The 13,230-nt window shown below is 39.8% G+C and overlaps 1 protein-coding gene across 15 annotated transcripts in view; it reads left to right on the forward strand.

Annotated features, from left to right (window-relative positions):
- The first annotated feature begins 220 nt into the window (after nucleotides 1-220).
- Nucleotides 221-13,230, forward strand: part of tenm4 (teneurin transmembrane protein 4) — a 155,652-nt gene continuing 142,642 nt past the window's right edge. For 7 of the 15 annotated variants that reach the window (XM_055012080.1, XM_023262741.3, XM_055012081.1 and 4 more), the window contains exon 1: nucleotides 221-717. The gene's annotated coding sequence lies outside the window, so the exon portion shown is untranslated. The remainder of the gene's footprint in view (nucleotides 718-13,230) is intronic. The other 8 variants (XM_035944705.2, XM_035944706.2, XM_035944708.2 and 5 more) reach the window with 2 other exon arrangements.

The raw sequence follows: 13,230 nt of genomic DNA on the forward strand, positions 1-13,230 counted from the left end.
TATCCTTAAATGTTTTATCCTTCATCCGTGTTTCCATTTTATTTGCCCAGGTGGGCAAATAAAATAATTGTTTTGGCATTTAAATCCCCCTATAGGATGATATTTACAGCTAGAGAGAGAGAGCAAAAATAAAAGGACAGTGGGGGGAAAAAAGGCAGTTATTTGGAAGGGCTAGCCTACACCGAAGGGGGCGACCACGCACAGTCGCACACTCATCCTTTAGCTCCAAACTCGTAATTGTAAATCGTGAGGGACCGCGCAGCTCTCCATTCCCCTCCATCACACCACCTTATCTCCTCACTCCTCGCTGTGTGTTCGAGGAAGAAGAGGGGGAACTATTTCACATATTTTCTCTGGGAGGATTTTTGTCCTCCCCTCCGTTCAATTAAAAGGGGGCTGCGCATGTTAATGGGCATCTTTGGACGGCTGTCTTCCACATCCATGTGTGCGTCTCCGAGCGCGCTGGAAGCGGCAGCAGCAGCACCTTGAAGAGCAGAAGGAGGAGGAGGAGGAGGAGGATTTCTTTTTCTGCCGTACCGTGTCGTGCTCAGTGGAAATACACTCGCCTGCTCTGGTTACTATCAAACCCGAAAGGGAGGGAAGAAGGAGAAGTAGCAGCAGCATAAGGGGCTTTTTCGTGGGGGGCATCCCGCACTACAAAAATTGGGTGAATTGTCAACGGGACAGGCCTGCTACATTGGATGTGTCTTCAGAATGGTAAGCGTAATTTTTGGAGTGAGATTTATTCCTTCATGTGCCAGTGTTGCAGAGAGAGAGCATCATGCAGTAGAGAGGCACAACTAATGTAGGCAGCCGCGATCAGTTTCACTACAGACGGAGGCTTGTGTTGCGTTTTGCGTTTTTTTTTTTTGTTTTTTTTTTGGTTCGTTATTCCTCGGACACATCGGCGGTGGAGGTGAAGCGGTGCAGCGGCTCCGTTCGGGTATTTTTTTTTTTTTTACCTGCTCCTCCTGTTCGTTTCAGCCGCCTGGATAGGGGAGGGTTTGCAGTCCGCCTTAACATCGCAGCCGTGAGGGTTTTTGAAGGCTTGTGAGGGATCATAAAAGTGCACAGTTGCCTGAATAGGAATGGCCGCTTGTGCGTCCTAAGGCTCATAAATAAGGGTGAAGACGGACAAGGACGGGGCTCTGTGAATTTAGGTACATTAGAACAGCCTGATGTGTGACTGGGAGACTAACCTCATGTTGTTGTGTGACTGTAGGCTGCGACATGACATTACATTACATTGCTGCTTGTGTGTGCAGCAGTAGGAATACAGCGCAGGTTTGAAATCGCTAGAATTTGGACTCCAGCCGCCCCCTTGCTTTTTTCTTTTTTTTGGGTCCATATTTAACTTTGTAGTAGCCTTTGTACCATAGAGTGGCAGCAGAAGCAAGCCCGGTGGATTGTGTCTGCTGCTTTCTAAATGGAGCAAGGCCTAGGGAAAACTGCATAGCTGATAGTTGTGCTGCAGCATAATAAATAATAATAATAGTATGAGTAAAAATCATAGACAAGACGTGCAGCGCAATGCAACCGAGTCATATCAAATCCAGTGAGACATGTGGCATAATTTGATTAGATTCTCATCATGTTGTCCTGTTAAATTTATGAGGGAAAGCCTTCAGAACTGCCTTAACGTGCAGGGGTCGTTGTCAGAGCAAGTGAATTAGCCGGGATAAATGAAGAAACCTGCTCGTTTGAATGTAACGCAGTTCACAAACAGACTGGAAGAGTAAAAGCATGACGAGGACCACTGGGAGTCATTGTTGGGGCCATAGATTAGCTTTGCACTTCAGTTGGGAAAGTTGTAAGACACACACACACACACACACACACACACACACACACACACACACACTTCTGATAGTAGTGATGCAGTAGTACACATTACAAGACACACAAACTCAGCAAATTAATGCAACAGTTTGCATCAATCTTTTTGAGTTAGGACGACTTTTAATGAAATCATGTTCAACCAACACAAAAAATTAAATTAGCAGAAATAGCTTTTCCTGTACAATCAAATGTATTTTTAATTATCAGTCTTAACTATCTGAGATTGTCCAGGCATGTTAAGAAGTGAAGATTAATGAAGTTGTCAAGCTAATTTAATGGAGTTATCTCAGCTGGCATTTGGTTTTAATCAACTAACACAGAAATTTGAGTTATAATCACACATATTATTAAGTTGATGCTATTACCACCATTAGCATGTCAACCCAGTCCATCAAAATAACGCTAAACAATCTAAAAGGTTTATCGGAATCAGTATATTAGATTATTTATCTTGCAACAATGCATTTTAATAAGTGGTAGGAGTCTACTCATGCTCTAATAGATTTGGCGTCATGCTACATCACACTATTATTGATGTTTAGTGGAATAAATCTCTAAAAATAAACCACAATATAGCAGAGAGTTGTGTAAAATGTGAGTATTATACAGTTGAGTTATTAAACTCTCATTTAAAAAATCACATTTTCTCATAATTAGTACTTGGCATTAAAAAGTAAAACTGCTGTCTGAGTGAATATTTTAAAGATGAATTATAAATTGAGGGAAAATACTGCCGTGTTTCTGAGTCTGCAACTTTTCCCAGGCCATGCCACAGACATGCAGACCATTAAGAGGACACTCTGTATGTCTGGGGGGGGGGGATTGCACATAACAGAACTCACAAGTGCCACCATTGGCCAGGCGGGATGCGTGACCTCAGATATTAGAGGTTAAATCCAAGGGAATCCAGGGGCCCTCCGTGTTCCATGGCAAGTGTTTGGTGGAAGCATCAAATGAGAAGTCTGAAGTTGTTAGGTCCCGTTGAGGTTAACCTTTGTAGAACAAGGCTGCATTCTCCCCGTTGTCTTTGTCGTGCTGATGAGCTCTGAGAAGCCGCCTCAGCACTAGTTCTCTGCATGATAAGAGGGGAAACAGCCCTCCCTTTGTGGCCACAAATGAAAAATCTGTTGCTCGTCTTTTCACCTTAGTTGTTGCCTCATTGTGAACTGAAAACACGGCTAATTCTCCAAAGGACAGATCGCTGAAAGAGAGATGACATGCAAGTTGCAGTCAGACCTTGTTATATTCCATAAACGATTGTTGTGTTTGAACTAATGTTGGCAGTGCACGGGGGCAGAAGGATGACAGAGAGGAAACAATGAAATGCCTGCGTCCCCCTGGAGTTTTCCAGGGGATATTGTGTATTTCAAGTAATAATTGTTGTGAGAAACCGTACGGTCATTCAGGGAGGCAATGGCTGCTCTCTCCGTGATCAGTGGGGAGAGAGAAAAAAATGATGCCATGCCCACTGAAATAAAAGATGATCAGTGAAACAGCATTTGCTTGCTTTTTACAACAGAAAATTACATTGATCTGTGTGTCAGTGAAGTGAAATCTGTGATTTTTCTGCTTGTGTACAGTCAATGATCTATGCATACCTGCTTTTTTAAGTTAGCAGCACTGAATGCAACAAAAGAAGAGGTGCATCTTCTAGCCTGAAGCATTATGTTTAGTCGAAGCTGCAGTCTGTCATCTTGTGATTTATCACATATAGAACTAATGGGTAGCTGTCACAATTACAACACTTTATTGGACATGAAAGCTAGGCAGTGCGCACACTATCTTTTCCTCTCCCCTTTTTTCTCTTTTACTCACACACACACACACACACACACACGCACGCACATACACACACACACAAAAAAAAACACGCTTTTTTTCCCTAATGTTGACAAGACAGCTTCAGACTTTGTGTGACAAGTTGAGGACACTGCAGAAATCAAAAGCATGTGCTGTTACCAAGTGACCAACTGATTGTTGCACTGCATTTTTTTTGTGGATAATCACAGTTAGTTTGTGCATATAAATACACAGAAACCTCAATGTTATAAATGCAAAATTATGTCACATCTTTGTTTTGTGCTTTCCCCCCCTCCATTTCAATTAATCGGACAAACAAAAACACTGAAGTAAAAGTTATTTTTATGGCCATTATCAACCTGACCTGCATTTATAAATAGAATTTGCCTGTCCCCTGTTATTTTTTTGAGGCAATGTGGTTTAGTGCTTTTAGAAAGCTTCAAGGTTTGTTGTGAGGTGGGCGATCAAAGAAATTTGATGTGACAAGTGCCTGAAAACATTCAAAAAAGCTAAGGACTCTTGAAATAACTAAAGAGACTGAAAATTGCAATACAGAAGGTCCCCAGTTGATTCCAGCTCGTTGTTGTTGCTTCCAAGATGCTCGTATAACTCCAGACTTTAACTTTGCTGTAATAATGCTGGAATGACTGCATTAGGACCCATATCACAGAGTAAACAAAGAGAAATTCAAATACCCAGGTAAGGTAAAAAAAAAAAAAAAAAAAAAAAATACCCAGGTAAGAGAAAATGCTCAGTTTTGCCTCATTTAATAGTATTATTCACTTATATTTTTACTTAAACAAAGAGAAATATAAAGGAAACAGAAAAAACATCACATCAGGTTACTGAAACTCTAGTCAAATCTAGCACTAGGTTTTATATAATTCTTTATTTTTTGGCATTTTGATGAGGCATAAACAACTTTAGCAATAGCATTAAACACTATTTTCATTTCTGTGGGTAAGTTTGAAATGTTTGAACATGTCTGCTGTCCTCGAGGCTTGTAGTTTTCAGTTTTCGCTCTTGGAATCTTACACCTGTTTGGTGCCTCTGAAAGTCTGAATCACTCAAAGTATTTGAGGAGTGAGATTGAGGTTGAAATTACGCACTCGAGCCCCCAGACAGAGGCTAGTATTTCTCTTCCTGGGCGCCCAGCAACAGACTCTCCTTTGTGTCCGACATTTCATAGTATGCATGTAGCAATTTTTAAGATGACTCTCATTGCTGCAGAAGCTAATGACAATTCACAGGTGTGGTGCTCATTATCCTTACAAACTGTGCTTTGATATATTCCTGTCTGCTCGGTGCCACAACAGAGCGTTCAAGTTTTTCTTAATATCTGCTATTCTCCCATATCCTGCGCTCTCTGATATCATTTTAGATAGTAAAGCAGAACCATCATCCTCACAGTAAGGGAGACTGTTGAAGTAAGAGCACATCTATAGTGGTGGCAAGTGTTCATGCCTTAATCCTGCATTTTGTGGAAGATAATTCTACGCATATGCTACACATTTTTCAAGCTTTTTCCTGACATAAAATTTCTCCATTTGGTTTTGTTTTATTGTGATACAGTTGTTTTATTCTCCAAAGACTAGATTTCTTTTGTGAGGGATGGAAAAAAACCCTCTTTTGCTAAAGAAAACATATTTTTTGGCTCTCTTGCCACTGGCTACTCTCTGTTTCCTGCTTCCATAGATGACACATCAAGACCGGCAGTTCAGGGTACAGCAAATACTCTTGGCATGCTCATGATTATAACAGCAGGGTATCTAAATGTAATAGCTAAAGACTTCCCATTAGAGCTGGAATATACTGAAATCTGAGACAAACTCAAATACTGAGCTTTTTTTTCTTTCTGGTTTTGATGGAGGACCAACCAAAGGGAGGTTCAAAGAGAGGTTACCTCTCTGTTAAACTTCCCCTGATTAAATGAAGGTAAAAAGAAATTGAATAACCTTGATTTATATCCTTTTAGATTGCTGTATTAGATGTGTGAGCATGCGAGTTCTCATAGGCAAACACGAGATAACTAGACTTCTGAATATGTTAAATTAGTTGGAACACATGGGCCTGCTTTTTCTGATGTGAGTGGCAAGAGGGCGAAGGCAGTTGTGAAAATTAAAATTGAACAGTGTTTAAAGAAGCCGTAGATGCACTTAACAAGGTAGTTGCTCTCCAGCCTCCGAATTACCCCCCAAATTAAATCAAATCAAATTCAGTCACAGGCGTATAGCCTCAAAAAATAACTCTCTCAATCTTTGAAATTCAGAAAGCTGGCACTTTCAACATGGCTGCAAAAATATAAACACGCAGAGCAGCGCCTGGTGTGCTGCATGTTAAGTCTGATCTTTGGGTCTCTCTCATACATTAGAGGAGGTTTGCATGCATAGCAAGCGCGAGGACGGCTTCGACTGACAGGCTGTCATTCCTACTTTTAAATATGGTTCTGGAAAGGAAATGGGAGGAACAGCCATCTCAGTAGGGTCATTAGATCTGATGGTTGCCTTGGATGGTTGTTAACAGCCAAATAATATGAGGCCATTTCAGAGGACCAGGTGTACTTAGTGCAAACACCGTTCTCTTAGCTTATCCTCTTATTCAGATGACGATGCTCCAAACGCATTCAGGAGGTCTTCCTGCTGTAGGATTTCTTAATATATGTTTGCAAGGGTTTAATAGTTTCTTCACCAATTATAACTGTAAGATTATTAATAATGTTTCTCCACCAATATTAAAATGTAGGGTAAATGTTTGCTCAAATGGGGTTAAGAGTTTTTATGCTGAATTATTATATAGTCTACCTGATATTCGACTAGCAAAGTATTTCGATTAGAGAAATATAATAATGCAACATACGAAACACTTCTTGTGCTGTCAAGAAGCGCTTCAGGAATTGTAAGGGGAATTATTTAGCTTGACAGGTTCTGTATAAAATTGAGGTAGCATGAATCTATACAAGTTAGGGACCAAAATGTAAACAACAAAACAATTGAGGCACTGAACTTATATTTGTGTACATTTATTAAACTAAACTAAACAATAACAACAACAATAACACACATTAAGACGAATAACAACAACACAAAACAAATAAGAGGGTTAAATGTGAATGATGGGAAAAGGAAGGAAGAGAACACAATATTTTAACGTAACACTGGGATTAATATTACGCTTGAAATATGGTGTTCTGAGGGAAAGGGGAAAATAGACCACACCTGAAAGCAGCCATCAATTTGGTAGTAGGCTAATTTGATCGCCTGTGAATTTTATCTTTGAAAAGATAATTTGAGAAAGTTGCACCAAGTTCCAGTGACTGAAAGGTACTTGCGTGCTGTGGTGATGATGATGATGATGATGATGATGATGATGGTGATGATGATGATGATGCCTCAGTGGATGGTCCGGTCGGCCTTTGTTGATGCGGGTCAGAACAGCGGTGGACAGAGTGGAGCTTCGGAGTCGGGAGAACTGGATGGTAAAGGAGGGCTCTTCGAATGGAAGGCTCTGATGGTACAGGAGGACTCTAGGTGGTAAAAGAGGACTCGACATGGTGCTTTCAGATGTGGTCTTTTAAAGTGGACCTTTGCATATCATTAACTCAGCAGGGGTCTAGTACGTCCTCCGTCAGGGAGGGCTGATGTCCAGATGTCCCTCACAGAGTTACATTTTCAGGTAATTTTTGTGGTGTCTAACTCCAAAAATATTGTAATTTTTGTGAACGTGATTTATTTAGGTGTATTACTGACAGACAGGGGATCAGAACGATACCAAATATGATCATGTGAATGACAGACATTATGAATTATCATATTGATACTAATCAGGCGAAATAAAAGATTAAAGGCAAGGCAAGATGTGGATTGACCATGAAGTTATTGAAGAGTTCACTTGTTCTTGTGAAATGGATGTACATAAAAAGGAGTTTAGTCCAGAATTGTGAGATGATTGTCTTTGTTGGTTCTGATGTGAGTTCAGAGTTCCTTTGTCAGTGAGTGGAATGTCTCAGGAGTCATTCCGAATGTGTATTGGTGGCCATTTGTTCCCTTTTAGGCCAGATAGTGAGTGGGGCTCTGTGTAGGGAATCCTTTAAAGTCTGGTCTCCAGCTCTCCTGCTGATTTGTCACTTTGCATCCTCATGTCAGATCTGGAAAGCGTCTTGTTTGCAGTGTCTTGGTGTCTCAGCTTCATTGATCAAAGCCATCCCCGTCTCCATTGTTGCTGTGAAGGTGTTAAACCCAGGATAGGGGTTTGGCTGGTGGATCCTACACTGCACTCTAGGAAGTATAGTTTCCGCGATGGAAGTCATCGATTTTCTTGATTTAAGAAAGTCAGACTTGACAGTGAAAGAAAGGTGGCAGTTCCTTCAATGTCTGTCAGTTGCTAGCTGCAATACAGGATGATGTGTGTTAAAACGGTCCAATAAACATGTGTTTGTTGCAAGTTTTTAGCTGCAGTTGGCTATGATTGCTTATGACCTCCCGACAAGAACTACTGTGTTGGAAAATGTCGTCTACATGTGTTTGTGTTTCCAGATGTACATGTATCTGTGTTAATTTTCCTCATTCATCTATATCCAGAGTTAAATACATGTGTATTCAGAAGTTATCCATAGTGCAGTCAATCGTATAAGTATCCACAGTTAACCTTATGGCCATATGTATTTCTGTATAGATACGTGTGTGTGCACTTTTATATCGCTACAATTACGACTTCTCTGAGTTTTTTCTGAGTTTCTCCCATGGCAATATTTTTCACACTTGTTTCTAATTCATCATAATAATCGCATCCACTGTTATGTCAAACATTGTGACACACAGGTCGTAAGTCTAATGTCAATAGATTTACAACAACTGTTGTTATTTTACAATATGGATTGCTAACTTGTGGCTGTAAATGTGTGCTTTATTCCTATTCACATATATTAAAAAGCTTGCTAAGCATGACTGTCTCTGTGCAGCAAAGGTATCAGATTGACTTGCAGTTTAAATACAACAGTGAGATCCAAATCACACTATTTTGACCACTGAATATATCTTTGCCGTTTTGTAGGTTTTGCTCAGATCTGTGAGTAAAATGCCTGACGAATGCAGAAATGGAATGGAGAGCATTTTATGTAAACTGAGACAGTCTGAAACCTAAAAACGGTTAAAAAAATTAAATGTCAAGGTAAGCATCATCAAACAGTTTGCTCTAATAGAGCCGATTTAGAATTGCTGGCCTTACAAACCTTTGTGTTTGATTGCCCATCATGCACTAAAAACCTCTACACTGATGGAGAGAAATTGAGGCTGACCGTTTCAAACTGCTCCCAACTACTGCACGCAGACTGACTCTGCCCAACTGTCGGGTCAATGTATTTTACACCACTTGAGTTAAATGCACTGCAGCAAATTGCCCCGCTCACATTGTTGTGTGTATGTACTGTGGCCTGCTGCAGCTATAGACTGTAGATGATACAAAAATAAAGGCAGAAATTTGATGATGGAGCTTCAGCTCGTGTTGAACTTGAAAAAAAAGTGACCGAAATAATAAGATGTCCTTACAGTGTTTGAAAGTCACGTTACGAGGGAGATTTAGCTGACAGGCATCACGTTCCTTGCAGCTATCAGACTAACAAAGTGGCATCTTGTATTTTCTGCATCTTGGAATCCTCCCATCAGAACAGCCTCCCTAGTGGCATTTCATCATGACCAGGATAATCTTATGCAAGACAGTGAAACAGCAGTTAATTTGCAGGTAATTAAGCCCTTGTGATTTACAGTTGGAAAAAGCAACATATACAGTGAGCAGACAATATGACAGCATACTGTAATGAATTGTATGATAACACAGCCACAGCATTAGCAGAATGTTTCTCATATCTACAGCATAAGGATTTTTAGGAGAGTGTTGACAACAATGCTAAACTCTGAATGTGGCATTTTCTCTGCCTCAGCAGTGAGTGGTAGGTTTAATAATCTGACATAATGTCATTTTTTTGTTGTTTTTGCAGTACTCTTAACCAGTACCTCACCACATAAACGGGATAATAGGAAAAACAAAAGGTAGTTTGAGTTCTAAAAAAATCAAACTAGCATGGTAAAGACATGCACTCATTTTAAAATGAGGCATTGTATCCTTGTTTTGTGTTCAAAATGCGCGTATTGGCAGATCTTGCCGTTACCCTGATGTGAAAAGTTCAAGTGAATAACTGTATCTGAGTAGAGTCTGGCTCAAACATGGCTGATATTTGGCCAGTGTCAAACAGTCAAGTTTCACCAGTTCATGAAATTTGACCTGTATTTTTTAAAATCGGGTAAGTAATTCTGATAAAGTAAAATCATTTGACCTTTTTGTTTTGCCAAAAGCTTAACTGTGTCAGATTAAAGATCCACTCCAGTGAAAGTTTTTTACCTTAACATGTCAGTATGGTGTTTTTCACATGCTAGAGGGTATACCATGAGAATGTCCACCTTAAACCTGCAGTGTACTGATTACAGTGTCAAAAACAAATTTTTTGTGTTTATTGGTCTGCAGAATTGTGTCAAATATGCTAGTGTGGACTAGTTTTGTGGTGTTTGAGCTGTATTGGTGAGCTGGTGTGCTGGTGCTGCAGTGAGCGAGTGGAAATAGAAGCAGGAACTACATAGATCTGCACATTCTACAATAAACAACCATGCAGAATCACATTTAAGTCATTTTTAGGCGTAAAGGGGATTTTATTCCTGGAAAAAATGCTGATAAATGTATAACTGCGACACACAGATGAGTTTTTCAGATTGAAAAGGACACAAAGAGAAAGATCTCATTCATATTTGTAAAGTTATTGTTGTTTAAAGCTTTTCAGTATACATAATTCTAACTGCCCAGATTTAATTTAACACGATGTATTGATTGTGACAGTGGTTGGTAGGTAGGTGGATAAACAACATGCAGTTTTTAATACATTTGGAATACTCATCTACTGTGTAAAATCAAATGTTTTTTTGTTCTGTAGATGCGTGTGAAGTGCTGTTGACTAGTTTGCTTTTAGAGAATAATGATTTCAGAAGGTCAGAGTAGGCATCATGAAAATGTTCCTCTGATGTTTATTTCAGGTACGACTCGGGGAGGCCTACTACAATTTTTGCTGCGCAGCATTACAGACCATTTGTAAGATTTAGCTTCACAGTGCTTGACTTCTGTGCCAAATTCCTCTCCGATCGCATGCTAATTTGTTGCTTTGAGTTTGAGCTATGATTGCTTTGACAGAGGCATTTTTAGAGGATGTGAATTAGGCCGACATGAAAGCGAAGGTGCAGGTCATTTAGAAGCTTATCGTACTCCTCACTGATTAAGCCTCCTTTTAACAAATTAAAATATGTTCAGATCAGTTTTTTTTGTAAGGGTGGCACCAGCTTTCTGTCAGCATCTGTCTTCCAAATTACACACAAGTAATTTTATATGCTTCTAAATGCAGGGAAAGTTAATAAGTAATAGAACTGTTTCAGTTGTTATACTGTATGTATTTAGCTATGATTAAAGGGGTAGTTTTTGGAGGGCTCTCTGTTTTTCCCTTTTGCCTGGAGGATCACGTATATTCTTTTTTTTTTTTTAAATGTCATCTGGATCTGAGGTTGAAAGTATGCTAATTCAGCTCATGGATGAGAAAGACACTGGGGGATTACTGCAAGTTACCTGAACCCAGAGATATTTAGGGAATTGACGTTGGGGCGTCTTAGAGATTAGAAAGCCTTGTTTGAAAGAAAAGTGGTAAAAACTTACCAACCTGTACACGGATGCTTTAAACCCCAACGAGACAAGTGATTGTTTTTATTTCACCGAGGTACGCTTGGTGATCCTGCTGCAGTAATCACAACATCATGGGACAGTTTGGTCTGCCTGCAGCCCTCAGGATGGCTCTGGAAATGTTTATTTGGGTAAAAGAGTGATGAAATTATCTCGCAGTCTGTTTTCTTTGGCTCTTACTGATCCAAACAATCAGATAGTGTCTCTGGAAGGAAACTATCCTCTTTGATTACGTCCATGTGCATGTCACTTCACGTCAAGGGTCAGTTTTTGCAACTAATGAGGTCTATAAGGGATCAGCGACATGAAAAACTTCTTTCTGTGCCGCTGTGTACCCAGGTCCTGGGCCAAACTTTTGTATGAAAACTGGTTCAAGCTGGCTGGCTGACTCATCATAGTGCTGTCATCTGGGCTTGTTTTTTTATCCGACCAGACACCAGGATGACATGCATGACGTATTATTAAGATTGTGCTTTTTTTTCTCCTTCTTTTTTTTCCCCTTAATTGTCTAGTCCCAGCTCTTTTTAAATTATCCTTTCAAATATCTTAAGATTTGAATTTGGCCAGCCCAGTTGTGCAAGTGATTAAACCAAATGGGACCGAAAGTCTCAGAAAACTGGCATATTTTTAAAACCTGCTTTGCACCTGCATAGGGAGGTTTTTTAGGGTCAGGAAAGTGCTGAAAAGGAGTTGTCAATATATTTTGCAAGTGTTAGGCAGCAAAGCGGAGTGATAGCTCTCAAGGGGGATGGCCTTAAGCTGTTATTCTATAAATATTAATAAAGCCCACTGGCCTGCCTGGAAGGAAGCTAACAGTTTGCTCATGTCACAGACAGGGCTTCAATGTGACAAGTTGTGAAAAGAGTGATGAGATGACAAAGAGGTGGTAAGATGACATTTAATGACAGGTCTCATTTTTCAAATATGAAATGCCATCACTTAGAACAGAAGCTCAGTCTGCTGACCCCTAAGTTACAAAATAGTGACGCCACAAGCAATACCTGTGTCGAGCTCAAATGTGGGATGCATTTTTCAGCAGCTGCCATAACAAAATACATTTACATAAATTATTGGAAGAAGCAGCTAAAACATTGATTGTTCAGTTTTGGATGCATTTCAAAATGATTCTAAAGAAATAAAAGCTTTAACCCTGGGGGCCGACCGATTACTGGTCTGACTGATTATCGGATCCAGTGTTCAGCATTTGTTATTACTATTTTAAGTTTTGTCACCGATTCCCGATAAAATACGTTCATTTAGAGAATGTGCTGGCCTGGCTGTGATGTAGTCCTCGCTCTTTGTCTCTCCCTCCCACAGCACCATCTGCTCGGTTTCACGTCACCAGTAATAGCCAATCAATACTGAAGGATGAGTGATGTAAAGTTCTCTTTTGATTAACCTCAAGCAGTCCTGAACCTCAGTGGATGCAGCACAACCAATGCTAGAAGTAGGGAGAACTCGAAAATTTCTTAAATCATAAAAAAGAAAAAGTGAAAGCTGAATTTCTGATTTTTTTTTTTTTTGGATGAAAAATTGAAAAAGACTTGGAATCAACATGTGCAGTATTTTTAAATACCCTAAAGTGTTATCAACACTGGTGAAAAAAAACCATATGACTCTACAAGGTATAGATGATTTGCTGCTTCTGATCGTAATTTGTTTTCATACTTGTCTCCTGTCTGCTACATGTAAACACTACCTGCAGTTCAACCCAGTTCAGCCAAAAATTCCCAGAATTTTTGTCACATGACGGTTGGTTGCAAATGAGTCACTCATTTCTTTTCGGTTCTGCAAAGAATGCAGATTTTTATTTTTTTGTATTTT

Source organism: Amphiprion ocellaris, chromosome 7 (assembly GCF_022539595.1).
Source record: "Amphiprion ocellaris isolate individual 3 ecotype Okinawa chromosome 7, ASM2253959v1, whole genome shotgun sequence".
In the NCBI taxonomy this organism is placed as follows: domain Eukaryota; kingdom Metazoa; phylum Chordata; class Actinopteri; family Pomacentridae; genus Amphiprion; species Amphiprion ocellaris.